The following is a 13570-nucleotide window of genomic DNA, read 5'->3' on the forward strand; positions in this document are numbered from 1 at the left end:
TTGCTCCAGGGAATATAACAAGTGGTCCCAATCAACACGATCAAATGCTTTCTCTGCATCTACCGTTAGAATTGCTTTATCTATGTTCTTATGTTGATTGGGAGACACCTGTCCATTCCAGTACGACTCGATTAGTATTAATAATTTGCGCATATTTTTAACAGGGTTTCGTCCTGGCATGAAACCCGATTGATCACCATGTATTATACTCCCAATGCATGGTTTCAGCCGATTGGCGAGAATGAAAGCCAAAATCTTATAGTCCGTATTTAGGACAGATATGGGACGATAAGAATTGGGTATCTCAGGGTCTTTACCCATTTTCAAAATTAATGAAATATTTGCGGCCGCGAAGTACTGGGAGCAACTTGAGTTTTCTGAAAAATAGTGATTGAATAGCTTTTCTAATACCGGTACCACCTGTGGTTCTAAAATTCTGTAGAATTCAATGGGGAACGAGTCGGGTCCGGCTGCTTTATTTGGTTTGGCCTGTTTAATTGCAGTTGTTATCTCCTCTTCAGATATACTAACATTCAGAGAGTTTCTCATGTCTCCAGAGAGTTTTGGAACCTTTATCCTCTGCCAAAATTCTGCTTTCTTACTTGGATTTGGGGTCTCAGATTTAAATACCTCTTGGAAATATTCCACAAATACCCTTTCAATGTCAGGGTGCTTCGTTTAACGTGCAGTACCCAGTTTAATTGCTGGAATGGCTTGCCTTAGAGCAGGTTTGACCAGTCTGGCCAAAAATTTTGCGGATCTTCCTTTATGGCCGCCATACAATGCTTTCGCTCTAATGTCCTCCTGTACACTATTTTGTTTTATGTGGATATCACGCACTGTCTTGGCGTTTACATATGTCTCCCAATGTTGTTTCATGGGATTACTAATGTATCTTCTATATGCATTTTTAACTTGATTAGCCATCTGTCTCTCTACCTGAGTATATTTCTTTTTCAAAGAAATCATATAAGATTTTATTTCCCCACGCAAGACCGCCTTAGAGGCTTCCCAAAATACCTCAATCTTGTCGAAGTAGTTCCTGTTGTTTTTTGAGTATTCGTCCCACCTAGATTTTAACCAATTCTGAAAATTTACATTATTATTTAAAAATTTAGGGAAGGAAAAGCGGATACCACTTATATTTCTTAAAGCCATATTACATGACAATGAGATAATCGCGTGATCCGATATTATAATATCTTCAATTTGTGAAGTCCAGTTCCAACCAAGGAGAGAGTCTGAAATCAAAAAGTAATCTATCCTGGACAACGCCTGTTGCGCGTGAGACATGCATGTAAATGCGCGACAATCTGGATTCTGAGAGCGCCAGATGTCGATTAGGCCTAGTTGAGAGCAAAATTTATGAAAGATACGAACCTTTCTGCATCTCGCCCGCAGTGATCTTTTTTTCAAATTATCCAATACGGTATCTGAAATCAAATTAAGATCACCAGCAATGATTAAATTATTACCTATAAATTTATGTAATGTACATGTTAGCATAGCCCAGAAATTATAGTCTATTTGGTTCGGGCCGTAGATATTACTTATTACATAGCGTATTTTATTGATTTCGATTTCCAATATTAAAAATCTCCCTTCCGGGTCTGCCTCCACATTATGCACATGATAATTCAAATTTTTGTTAAGTAATATGGCCACCCCTCTTTTTCTGGATGTAGCGGGCGCTGCCACCACCTCCCCTACCCATTTGGATTTAAGTTTGGGAAATTCTTGGGGTTTGAGGTGTAATTCTTGCAGCAGCACTATATCGGGTCGGAATTTACCCAGATGTTTAATTATAGATTTACGTTTCATGGGGGAGGTTACACCCCCCACATTCCAAGACAGAAGATTTAATTTATTTTCCATGACATTTTAAACGTATATTGTAAGAGAGGAGGCAAAATACCTCTGGGCGAACAGGTCAGGAGGAGGAAGAGGGAAAAGAAAAGGGAAAGAAAAAAAAAAAAAAAAAGGAGAATAAACCATCGACTTTCTCGCAATAAAGCGGATACAATAAGCAGATGCATAATAAACCACACATAAACAGCAGCAGAGAAAAATAAAAGCCAGAGATTGCTTACTACTGGCAACTTTATGGGACCCCCTCCTCTCTGCAGAAAGTCTCTGCTTCCATGACATTATTCAATGTGAAGTATTTACCCTCTCTCAGTACCACCAATCTCGTAGGATATATTAATCTGATATTATAATTTCCCTTCTGTAATCTGCCATAAAAGAAAGACATGTCTCTTCTTTTAGCCAGAGTTTCTGATGAAAAGTCCTGAAAGATCAATAGTCTGTGAGAGCGAAACACTAAGGGGTTACATTTTCGATAATATTGTAGATATAGCATCTTGTCCTGGAAATTAAGAAATTTGAATATAACTGGTCTGGGTCTATTGCCCACATTATCTTCTCTGCGCGGCCCTATCCTGTGCACCCTCTCTATCTGGAAGGGGACAGCAGGAGCCGGAATCTGCAAGGCCTGAGGGAGCGTAATAGACACAAAGGCCATCAGATCTTGAAACTCTGACGTTTCTGGGAGGCCTATCACTTTCAGGTTATTTCGTCTAGAGCGATCTTCAAGATCCTCAATCTTTGCTTGTAATGATGCAATAATTTTTCTATGTGCCTCAGTAATAGGCTCCTGTATATTAAATCTATCCTCTAAATCCGAGATCCGATTTTCCGCTTCCTCCATCCTTGCGGAGAATTGTCTAACTTCTGCAGTAAGATTTGAAATTTCGGATCCAATTTCTAATTTTACAGATTCGAATTGAGGAGTTAGAATTTTTGCCACCTCGGTGGCAAACTCTGCCATGTTACTAGTCATTAGAGACGATAAACTTTTATCTAATGGAGTGTCAATGTTAGCATCCAGCGTCCTGCTGCCCCCTTTCTTATCTTTAGATTTAGGCAGCATATTGGAGGGAGAACTCTTTTGGTGCATGTACCTATCCATAGACTTCTGCTTACAACTAATAGTTAAATTTATGAGAGAGAGAGAAAAGAGGGAGAAAAAAAAAGAAAAAAAAAAAAAAAAAAGAAAGAAAAAAAAAAATGGGGGAGTTTTATCCAAAAAGTGAATTTAACCCTTACTTAGCACTAACCTGTATCGTCTAACCAAAAATCAATGATCAGCTTTTTATATAGAACGGTTAGGGTCTTACCCTGCTTAATTTATATTTTTCAAGCTATTGTATTGTGTACTATGAACTTACCCTATGGCCGTGTATATTCTAATCTAATATCCTAGGTGAATTTCTAATACATTTGTTTGTTAAACTTAACACTATGTGTGAGGAGGCACAGGTGCAAGGGATTTCAAGACCTGTATTTAAATACTTCTATCTTAATCCTTGTTATACTATCGTGTTAAAAAAAAATTCTATACCAGTGTCTATTCGGTGAACTCTCAAGGGAGAGAGGATAAAAAAAAAAAAAAAAAAAAAAAGGTTTAGTTCATGATACAAGGATCTGTAAACTTCCTAAAGTAGTGCAAACTTATTAAGTTATTAGTAGCTAACAAATGACTAAGTGAGAAAATTACTCCAAAAACCCGCCCTCAGGTCATAAGAATGTTGTAGCCAGCGTATTTCAGTGTAATCTAAGCAATATAACTATGGACAATATGGTCTTTTCTTAGGTAGCGGGAATACTGTCTAGCTTCAAACCTTTACAGTTAGACACTGTGGTATGTATACACTGTAGCAAAAACACAGATTAAACAGATAATATTTAGATTGTCCTAAGCATTTTACCTCACTATTACCTATATACAATCACACCTTGCTTGTGCACTATATCAAGGAAAACCCTGCCTGAACAGATTGTAATTAGACTATCCTATACTACTATTATTACTAGCATATCAAGGTGCCTATCTTATAAAGTGAGCATATTATCTGCCTAAGAAATTTGTACAGCTGTGTATAGCTATAGTGATTCAGTAAAGCACAAAAGAGAGACAGGCTAAATAGATTGTAGCTAAACTCTGTTATAGAGCTTATTAAGGTGTTTCACCTGTGTGTCTCTCTTTTGTATATCTAAACTCTGCTTTCAGTACATCTAATTTCAGGGATCTGTGTATATTATACCAAGTCTACACTCAATAAAAAAGAAAAAAAAGAAACCATAGACTAGACAGGTTTAAATTTCGTTATTCTAACCAGTTTAAGGCAATATTATCTCAATGTATGTAAAAACACTCTGGTACCTGAAAATGTAAATCAAGACAAAAAGAGACTTTTATAAAGTGTCAAGCATAAAACTGCGGTATATATATACCAGGTAATAAGCCCTGTATTACATTACACAATATATTTATTCAGCTGTTTATTTCCAGGCCCAGTCTCATATCTCCCTGATTATATCAACTCAGGAAAGTCTAAGTGCGGGCACCAGCTAGTCCAGATTATTTGATGTTTACACCCAACTGAAACAGGGTTTGTGAATTATTAAAGTCAAATAACCCAGTCCGCATAAGTTGTATTCCCAGCAGAAATAATCTTGAGGGCAAGGAGAGGTGTATAACAGCATATTAGGGCATATCATACCACCAAGGATGCCGATGCATTTTATGGGCGCATATTAGCTTTAAGGAATTGAATTTAGTATCTCACCAGCAACGATCTGTCCTCACCCGGATTCTGTGTAGCCCAGCAGCCCAAACGCTGCTATATCTACCTTCTTCCGTTGTGGTTCTGGGGATGGAAACTAACCAGATCGCCGTACGTGCCCAGGTAGAACTATAGCTTCCGAGCGGGGGGGCCCATCCGAGCTCTGCAGCCGACTCTTTGCCCCAAACACACACCACTACACCAGGGAGCAGCACGTGGGGTACTCTGTCCGCCGACCACTCAACTCCGGAAGCGAGCCACAAGAGGATCCCCAGGAAAGGGGAGAGAATTCATCCGCTGCAATCAGCCACGCCTTGCGCTTAGGTGCTGCTACAATCCTTCTCCCCGGGACCACCAGCGGGGCCCGGCCTCAGCATCCACAGCGTTCCCCTCTGTGTCTCACTTGTCGAGGCACCGGGATCAGCAACCACCGCAGAGACACTGGCGCACCGGACCCCCAGCGGGGGTAAGTAATAGCCTCCGCAGTGAAAAGAGAAGATATATACACCAATTTTAAGTCTGGGTTGCGTATGGGTTGAGTCTAGGTTGACTGAAGTCCAGCCCTGTATATCCAACCACCGGGCGAGGGGTTTCCCACATACACAGCAGAGCAACCGTGAACTTGCTTAGCCTGTTGATTTGGCATATGCGGTGCGTCTTAACCGCAAGTTCAGTCTGTATATGTAGGCTAGGTACTTGTATTGCCCCGCCGTCTCTGTGGAATAAAACTTGTGCTTCAGCCAACAAGCACGGACCTGGCTGCTTTGGGGGACTTCTATTGCGAGGATCCGAGGATCCCAAATCCGGGCCGGATAGAGTTTCCACGGCCAAGGAAAATTCGGCAAAACGCTGGCAGGTAGTTTTTTCTCCAGGCAGCGTGTACCTGGAGCGGGAGCTAACACCTGTGCTACCTGTGTGCTCCGCCTCCAGCAGGAAGTCTCCGCTGCACCAGAAGCCTCATTTTTAAAGGCCCAAGTGGAAGCCACAGCTCTAGTAGAATGAGCTGTAATCCTTTCAGGAGGCTGCTGTCCAGCAGTCTCATAGGCTAAGCGGATTATGCTTCTTAGCCAAAAAGAAAGAGAGGTTGCCGAAGCCTTTTGACCTCTCCTCTGTCCAGAGTAAACAACAAACAAAGCAGATGTTTGACGAAAATCTTTAGTAGCTTGTAAGTAACTTTAAAGCACGAACCACGTCCAGATTATGTAAAAGACGTTCCTTCTTTGAAGAAGGATTAGGACACAATGATGGAACAACAATCTTTTGATTGATATTCTTATTAGATACCACCTTAGGCAAAAACCCAGGTTTTGTACGCAGAACTACCTTATCTGTATGAAAGATCAGATAAGGAGAATCACATTGTAAAGCAGACAACTCAGAGACTCTACGAGCCGAGGAAATAGCCATCAAAAAAAGAACTTTCCAAGATAAAAGTTTGATATCTATGGAATGAAGAGGTTCAAACGGAACCCCTTGAAGAACTTTAAGAACCAAATTTAAGCTCCATGGGGGAGCAACAGGTTTAAACACAGGCTTGATTCTAACCAACGCCTGAACGTCTGGAACATCTGCCAGACGCTTGTGCAAAAGAATAGACAGTGCAGAAATCTGTCCCTTCAAAGAACTAGCTGATAATCCTTTTTCCAAACCCTCTTGGAGAAAAGATAATATCCTGTGAATCCTAACCTTACTCCATGAGTAACTTTTGGATTCACACCAATAAAGATATTTACGCCATATCTTATGGTAGATTTTCCTGGTGACAGGCTTTCGTGCCTGTATTAAGGTATCAATGACTGACTCGGAGAAGCCACGCCTTGATAAAATCAAGCGTTCAATCTCCAGGCAGTCAGTCTCAGAGAAATTAGATTTGGATGATTGAAAGGACCTTGTAGTAGAAGGTCTCGTCTCAAAGGCAGAGTCCAAGGTGGAAAGGATGACATGTCCACTAGGTCTGCATACCAGGTCCTGCGTGGCCACGCAGGCGCTATCAAGATCACTGATGCTCTCTCCTGCTTGATCTTGGCAATCAGTCGAGGGAGCAGAGGAAACGGTGGAAACACGTAAGCCAGGTTGAAAGACCAAGGCGCTGCTAGAGCATCTATCAGCGTCGCTTCCGGGTCCCTGGACCTGGATTTGTAATAAGGAAGCTTGGCGTTCTGGCGAGACGCCATGAGATCCAGTTCTGGTTTGCCCCAACGATGAATCAATTGAGCAAACACCTCCGGATGGAGTTCCCACTCCCCCGGATGAAAAGTCTGACGACTTAGAAAATCCGCCTCCCAGTTCTCTACACCTGGGATATGGATCGCTGATAGGTGGGAAGTGTGTCTCTCTGCCCAGCAAATTATTTTGGAGACTTCTAACATCGCTAGGGAACTCCTTGTTCCCCCTTGATGGTTGATGTAAGCCACAGTCGTGACTGAAATCTGATGAACCTCAGGGTTGTTAACTGAGGCCAAACTTGAAGAGCATTGAATATTGCCCTCAATTCCAGAATTTTTATTGGGAGGCGTTTCTCCTCCTGAGTCCACGATCCCTGAGCCTTCAGGGAGTTCCAGACTGCACCCCAACCTAGAAGGCTGGCATCTGTCGTTACAATTGTCCAATCTGGCCTGCGAAAGGTCATACCTTTGGACAGATGGACCCGAGATAGCCACCAGAGAAGAGACTCTCTGGTCTCTTGATCCAGATTTAGTAGAGGGGACAAATCTGTGTAATCCCCATTCCACTGACTGAGCATGCATAGTTGCAGTGGTCTGAGATGTAGGCGCGCAAACGGTACTATGTCCATTGCCGCTACCATTAAGCCGATTACTTCCATGCACTGAGCCACCGAAGGGCGCAGAATAGAATGGAGAACACGGCAAGAATTTAGAAGTTTTGATAACCTGGACTCCGTCAGGTAAATTTTCATTTCTACAGAATCTATCAGAGTCCCTAGGAAGGAGACTCTTGTGAGTGGGGATAGAGAACTCTTTTCCTCGTTCACTTTCCACCCATGCGACCTCAGAAATGCCAGAACTATGTCCGTATGGGACTTGGCAATTTGGAAGTTTGACGCCTGTATCAGGATGTTGTCTAGATAAGGGGCCACTGCTATGCCCCGCGGCCTTAGGACCGCCAGAAGTGACCCCAGAACCTTTGTAAAAATTCTTGGGGCTGTAGTTAACCCGAAGGGAAGAGCCACAAACTGGTAATGCCTGTCCAGAAAGGCAAATCTTAGGAACCGATGATGATCTTTGTGTATCGGAATGTGAAGGTAAGCATCCTTTAAATCCACTGTAGTCATATATTGACCCTCCTGGATCATAGGTAGGATGGTCCGAATAGTTTCTATTTTGAATGATGGAATTCTGAGGAATTTGTTTAAGATCTTTAGATCCAAGATTGGTCTGAAGGTTCCCTCTTTTGGGAACCACAAACAGATTTGAGTAAAATCCCTGTCCCTGTTCCTCCTTTGGAACTGGATGGATCACTCCTATAACTAGGAGGTCTTGCACACAGTGTAAGAATGCCTCTTTCTTTATCTGGTTTACAGATAATCGTGAAAGGTGAAATCTCCCTTATGGAGGGGAAGCCTTGAAGTCCAGAAGATATCCCTGAGATATGATCTCCAACGCCCAGGAATCCTGAACATCTCTTGACCACGCCTGGGCGAAGAGAGAAAGTCTGCCCCCTACTAGATCCGTTACCGGATAGGGGGCCGTTCCTTCATGCTGTCTTAGAGGCAGCAGCAGGCTTTTTGGCCTGCTTGCCTTTGTTCCAGGACTGGTTAGGTTTCCAGGCCGTCTTGGACTGAGCAAAAGTTCCCTCTTGTTTTGTAGCAGAGGAAGTTGATGCTGCACTTGCCCTGAAGTTTCCAAAGGCACGAAAATTAGACTGTTTGGCCCATGATTTGGACCTGTCCTGAGGAAGGGCATGACCTTTACCTCCAGTAATGTCAGCAATAATTTCCTTGAAGTGAATGTTAAGTAGTTTAGACTTTGAAGTCACGTCAGCTGACCAAGATTTAAGCCATAGCGCCCTACGCGCCTGGATGGCAAATCCAGAATTCTTAGCCGTTAGTTTAGTCAAATGAACAATGGCATCAGAAACAAAAGAATTAGCTAGCTTAAGTGCTCTAAGCTTATAAAGTATGTCATCCAATGGAGTCGTTGCCTGTAAAGCCTCTTCCAGAGACTCAAACCAGAACGCCGCAGCAGCAGTGACAGGAGCAATGCATGCAAGGGGCTGCAGGATAAAACCTTGTTGAATAAACATTTTCTTAAGGTAACCCTCTAACTTTTTATTCATAGGATCTGAAAAAGCACAACTGTCCTCGACAGGGATAGTAGTACGCTTTGCTAAAGTAGAAACTGCTCCCTCCACCTTAGGGACCGTCTGCCATAAGTCCCGTGTGGTGGCGTCTATGGGAAACATTTTTGTAAAAATAGGAGGGGGGGGGAAACGGCACACCGGGTCTATCCCACTCTTTATTAATAATTTCAGTTAACCTTTTAGGTATTGGAAAAACCTCAGTACACACCGGCACTGCAAAGTATTTATCCAGTCTACACAATTTCTCTGGCACTGCAATTGTGTCACAGTCATTCAGAGCAGCTAAAACCTCCCTAAGCAATACACAGAGGTTCTCAAGCTTAAATTTAAAAGTAGAAATATCAGAATCAGGTTTCCCTGAGTCAGAGATATCACCCACAGACTGAAGCTCTCCTTCCTCAGCTTCTGCATATTGTGAGGCAGTATCAGACATGGACCTTAAAGCGTCTGTATGCTCTGTATTACGCCTAACACCAGAGCTATCTCGTTTTCTTCTAAATTCAGGCAGCCTGGCTAATACTGCTGACAGTGTATTATCCATGACTGCCGCCATGTCTTGTAAAGTAATCGCTATGGGCGTCCTTGATGTACTTGGCGTCATTTGAGCGGGAGTCCCTTGAGCGGGAGTCAAAGGGTCTGACACGTGGGGAGAGTTAGTCGGCATAACTTCCCCCTCGTCAGAATCCTCTGGTGATACATTTTTTTAAAGACAAAAGCTGATCTTTATTGTTTAAAGTGAAATCAATACATTTAGTACACATTCTCATATGGGGTTCCACCATGGCTTTTAAACATAATGAACAAGGAGTCTCCTCTATGTCAGACATGTTTGTACAGACTAGCAATGAGACTAGCAAGCTTGGAAAACACTTTAAATCAAGTTAACAAGCAAATATAAAAAACGGTACTGTGCCTTTAAGAGAAACAAATTTTGTTAAAATTTGAAAAACAGTGAAAAAAGGCAGTAAATCAAACAAAATTTTTACAGTGTATGTAATAGGTTAGCAGAGCATTGCACCCACTTGCAAATGGATGATTAACCCCTTAATACAAAAAACGTAAAAAAAAAAGAAATTAACGTTTTTTAAACAGTCACAACAACTGCCACAGCTCTGCAGTGGCCCTACCTTCCTCAATAAACGACTTTTGAAGCCTTTAGAGCCCTTCAGAGATGTCCTATAGCATGCAGGGGACTGCTGAGGGAAGCTGAATGTCTGTCTGTAATTTTAACTGTGCAAAAAAAGCGCTAAAATAGGCCCCTCCCACTCATACTACAACAGTGGAAAGCCTCAGGAAACTGTTTCTAGGCAAAAATAAAGCCAGCCATGTGGAAAAAAACTAGGCCCCAATAAAGTTTTATCACCAAGCATATATAAAAACGATTAAACATGCCAGCAAACGTTTTATATTGCCATTTTATAAGAGTATATATCTCTGATAGTAAGCCTGATACAAGTCGCTATTAAATCACTGTATTTAGGCTTAACTTACATTAATCCGGTACCAGCAGCATTTTCTAGCAATTCCATCCCTAGAAAAACTTAAAACTGCACATACCTCATAGCAGGATAACCTGCACGCCATTCTCCCTCTGAAGTTACCTCACTCCTCAGACATATGTGAGAACAGCAGTGGATCTTAGTTACAAGCTGCTAAGATCATAGAAAATGCAGGCAGATTCTTCTTCTAAATACTGCCTGAGATAAAATAGTACAACTCCGGTACTATTTGAAAACAACAAACTTTTGATTGAAGAAAAAACTAACTATATTTTACCACTCTCCTCTTACTACCTCCAGCTTTGTTGAGAGTTGCAAGAGAATAACTGGATATGGCAGTTAGGGGAGGAGCTATATAGCAGCTCTGCTGTGGGTGTCCTCTTGCAACTTCCTGTTGGGAAGGAGAATATCCCACAAGTAATGGATGATCCGTGGACTGGATACACCTTACAAGAGAAAACTAGTTTTTCCAGGACTTTTGAAGCTAGCGGAAGCAGTGATATGGGGCAGTAGTTTGCAGGAGACTTGGGGTCGAGTGAGGGTTTTTGAGGATGGGGGCGACCTTTGCATATTTTAAGGATGATGGAAATGAAGCAGTAGTAAGGGATCGGTTGAATATGTGAGTAAGAGTTGTGGTGAGGGTAGAAGACAGAGAAGGTATTAGATGTGAAGGGATAGGGTCAAGGGTGCAGGTAGTGAGGTGTGAGGATATTAGGGAACTCACTTCATTCTCAGTGGTTGGGGGGGGGGGAGGTACTGAGAGTGGTGGAGGGGGTGACCGGGGGCGGAGATGGAAGGTTGCAGTCTTGTGGTGGGATGTTACTTCGGATGGTAAGTGTTTTGTTGAAAAAGTAGTCTGAGACGTCTTGAAAACTAAAGGCAGATGAAGGGGTGGTGCAGGTGGATAGAGGAGAGTGTTGAAAATGGAGAAGAGACGTTTAGGGTTTGAGGAGTGAAAAGATATGAGAGAAGAAAAGTAGTTTTGCTTGGCTAAGTGAAGGGCAGAGGAGTAAGAATAAAGAATGAGTTACTAACACCTGACTTCTGTAGATGTGTCCAGTCACTAGACGCTAATTGCGCCATATATCTAAGCCTACAGTTACTAACACATGCCTTCTGTAGATGTGTCCAGTCACTTGCCACTAATTGCGCCATATAACTAAGCCTACAGTTTCTGGCATGTGCCTTATGTAGATGTCTCTAGTCACTAGCTGCTCAATGCACCATACCTAAGCCTATAGTTACTGGCATGTGCCTTCTGTAGACTGCTCATTGCATCATACCTAAGCCAACACCTACTAGCACATGTCTTCTGTAGACGTCTCCAGTCAAGAGTCTGCTCACTGCGTCATGCGTAAGCCTATAGTTACTAGAATGTGCCTTGTGTAGATGTGTCCAGTCACTAGTCGCACATTGTGCCATACATAAGGCAGCAGTTACTACTTGCCTATAGTCCCAGTCATGTACAAACACACGCTTCTTACCTACGGACACGGTCACCATTACTTGCACAAACTTCTTACCTACAGACACAGCTACCAGTATATACAAAAACTTCTTACCGACAGGCTCGGTGACCCGTTAATACACATGCTTCTTATCTACAGGCCCAGCCACCAGCACATACATAAACTTCTTACCGATGGACCCAGTCACCAGTACATACACATGCTTCTTACATATAGGCCCAGTCTCCAGTACATACAAACGTTTACTATCTACAGGCACAGTCACCAGGAAAAAAAATAAACTTCTTACCGATGGGCCCGGTTACCAGTACATACACATGCTTCTTACATATAGGCCCGGTCACCAGTACATACACGTGCTTCTTACCTACAGGACCAGTCAGTAACAAGCTTCTTACATACAGAACCAGACAATAACACACTTCTTACATACAAGCCCAGACAATAACACGCTTCTTACCTACAGGACCAGACAATAAAACACTTCTTAGCTACAGGACCAGACAATAACACGCTTCTTAGCTACAGGACCAGACAATAACACGCTTCTTACCTACAGGACCAGACAATAACACGCTTCTTACATACAGGCCCAGACAATAACACGCTTCTTACATACAGGCCCAGTCAATAACACGCCTCTTACCTACAGGACCAGACAATAACACGCTTCTTACCTACAGGACCAGACAATAACACGCTTCTTACCTACAGGACCAGACAATAACACGCTTCTTATCTACAGGACCAGACAATAACACGCTTCTTATCTACAGGACCAGACAATAACACGCTTCTTACCTACAGGCCAAGACAATAACACGCTTCTTACCTACAGGCCGAGACAATAACACGCTTCTTTCCTACAGGACTAGACAATAACACGCTTCTTACCTACAGGCCCAGACAATAACACGCTTCTTACCTACAGGCCCAGACAATAACACGCTTCTTATCTACAGGACCAGACAATAACACGCTTCATACCTACAGGCCCAGACAATAACACTCTTCTTACCTACAAGCCCAGACAATAACACGCTTCTTATCTACAGGACCAGACAATAACACGCTTCATACCTACAGGCCCAGACAATAACACTCTTCTTACCTACAGGACCAGACAAAAAAACACTTCTTACCTACAGAACCAGTCAATAACACACCTCTTACCTACAGAACCAGACAATAACACACTTCTTAGCTACAGGACCAGTCAATAACACACCTCTTAGCTACAGGACCAGAGAATAAGACGCTTCTTAGCTACAGGACCAGACAATAAGACGCTTCTTAGCTACAGGACCAGACAATAAGACGCTTCTTAGCTACAGGACCAGACAATAAGACGCTTCTTAGCTACAGGACCAGACAATAAGACGCTTCTTACCTACAGGACCAGACAATAAGACGCTTCTTACCTACAGGACCAGACAATAAGACGCTTCTTACCTACAGAACCAGTCAATAAGACGCTTCTTACATACAGGACCAGAAAATAACACACCTCTTAGCTACAGGATTAGACAATAACACACCACCTAGCTACAGGATTAGACAACAACACACCTCTTAGCTACAGGATTAGACAATAGCACACCTCTTAGCTACAGGATTAGACAATAGCACATGTTCATACAATGTCAGTCGCACA

The 13570-nt window shown here is 42.5% G+C and overlaps 1 protein-coding gene across 1 annotated transcript in view; it reads right to left on the bottom strand.

The window, feature by feature from the left end:
* The window catches only part of WARS2 (tryptophanyl tRNA synthetase 2, mitochondrial), a 123793-nt gene that overhangs the window by 64369 nt on the left and 45854 nt on the right, over positions 1–13570 (bottom strand). The gene's annotated exons all lie outside the window — the stretch shown is intronic.

The sequence above is a fragment of the Bombina bombina genome, chromosome 3, assembly GCF_027579735.1.
Source record: "Bombina bombina isolate aBomBom1 chromosome 3, aBomBom1.pri, whole genome shotgun sequence".
Classification (NCBI taxonomy): domain Eukaryota; kingdom Metazoa; phylum Chordata; class Amphibia; order Anura; family Bombinatoridae; genus Bombina; species Bombina bombina.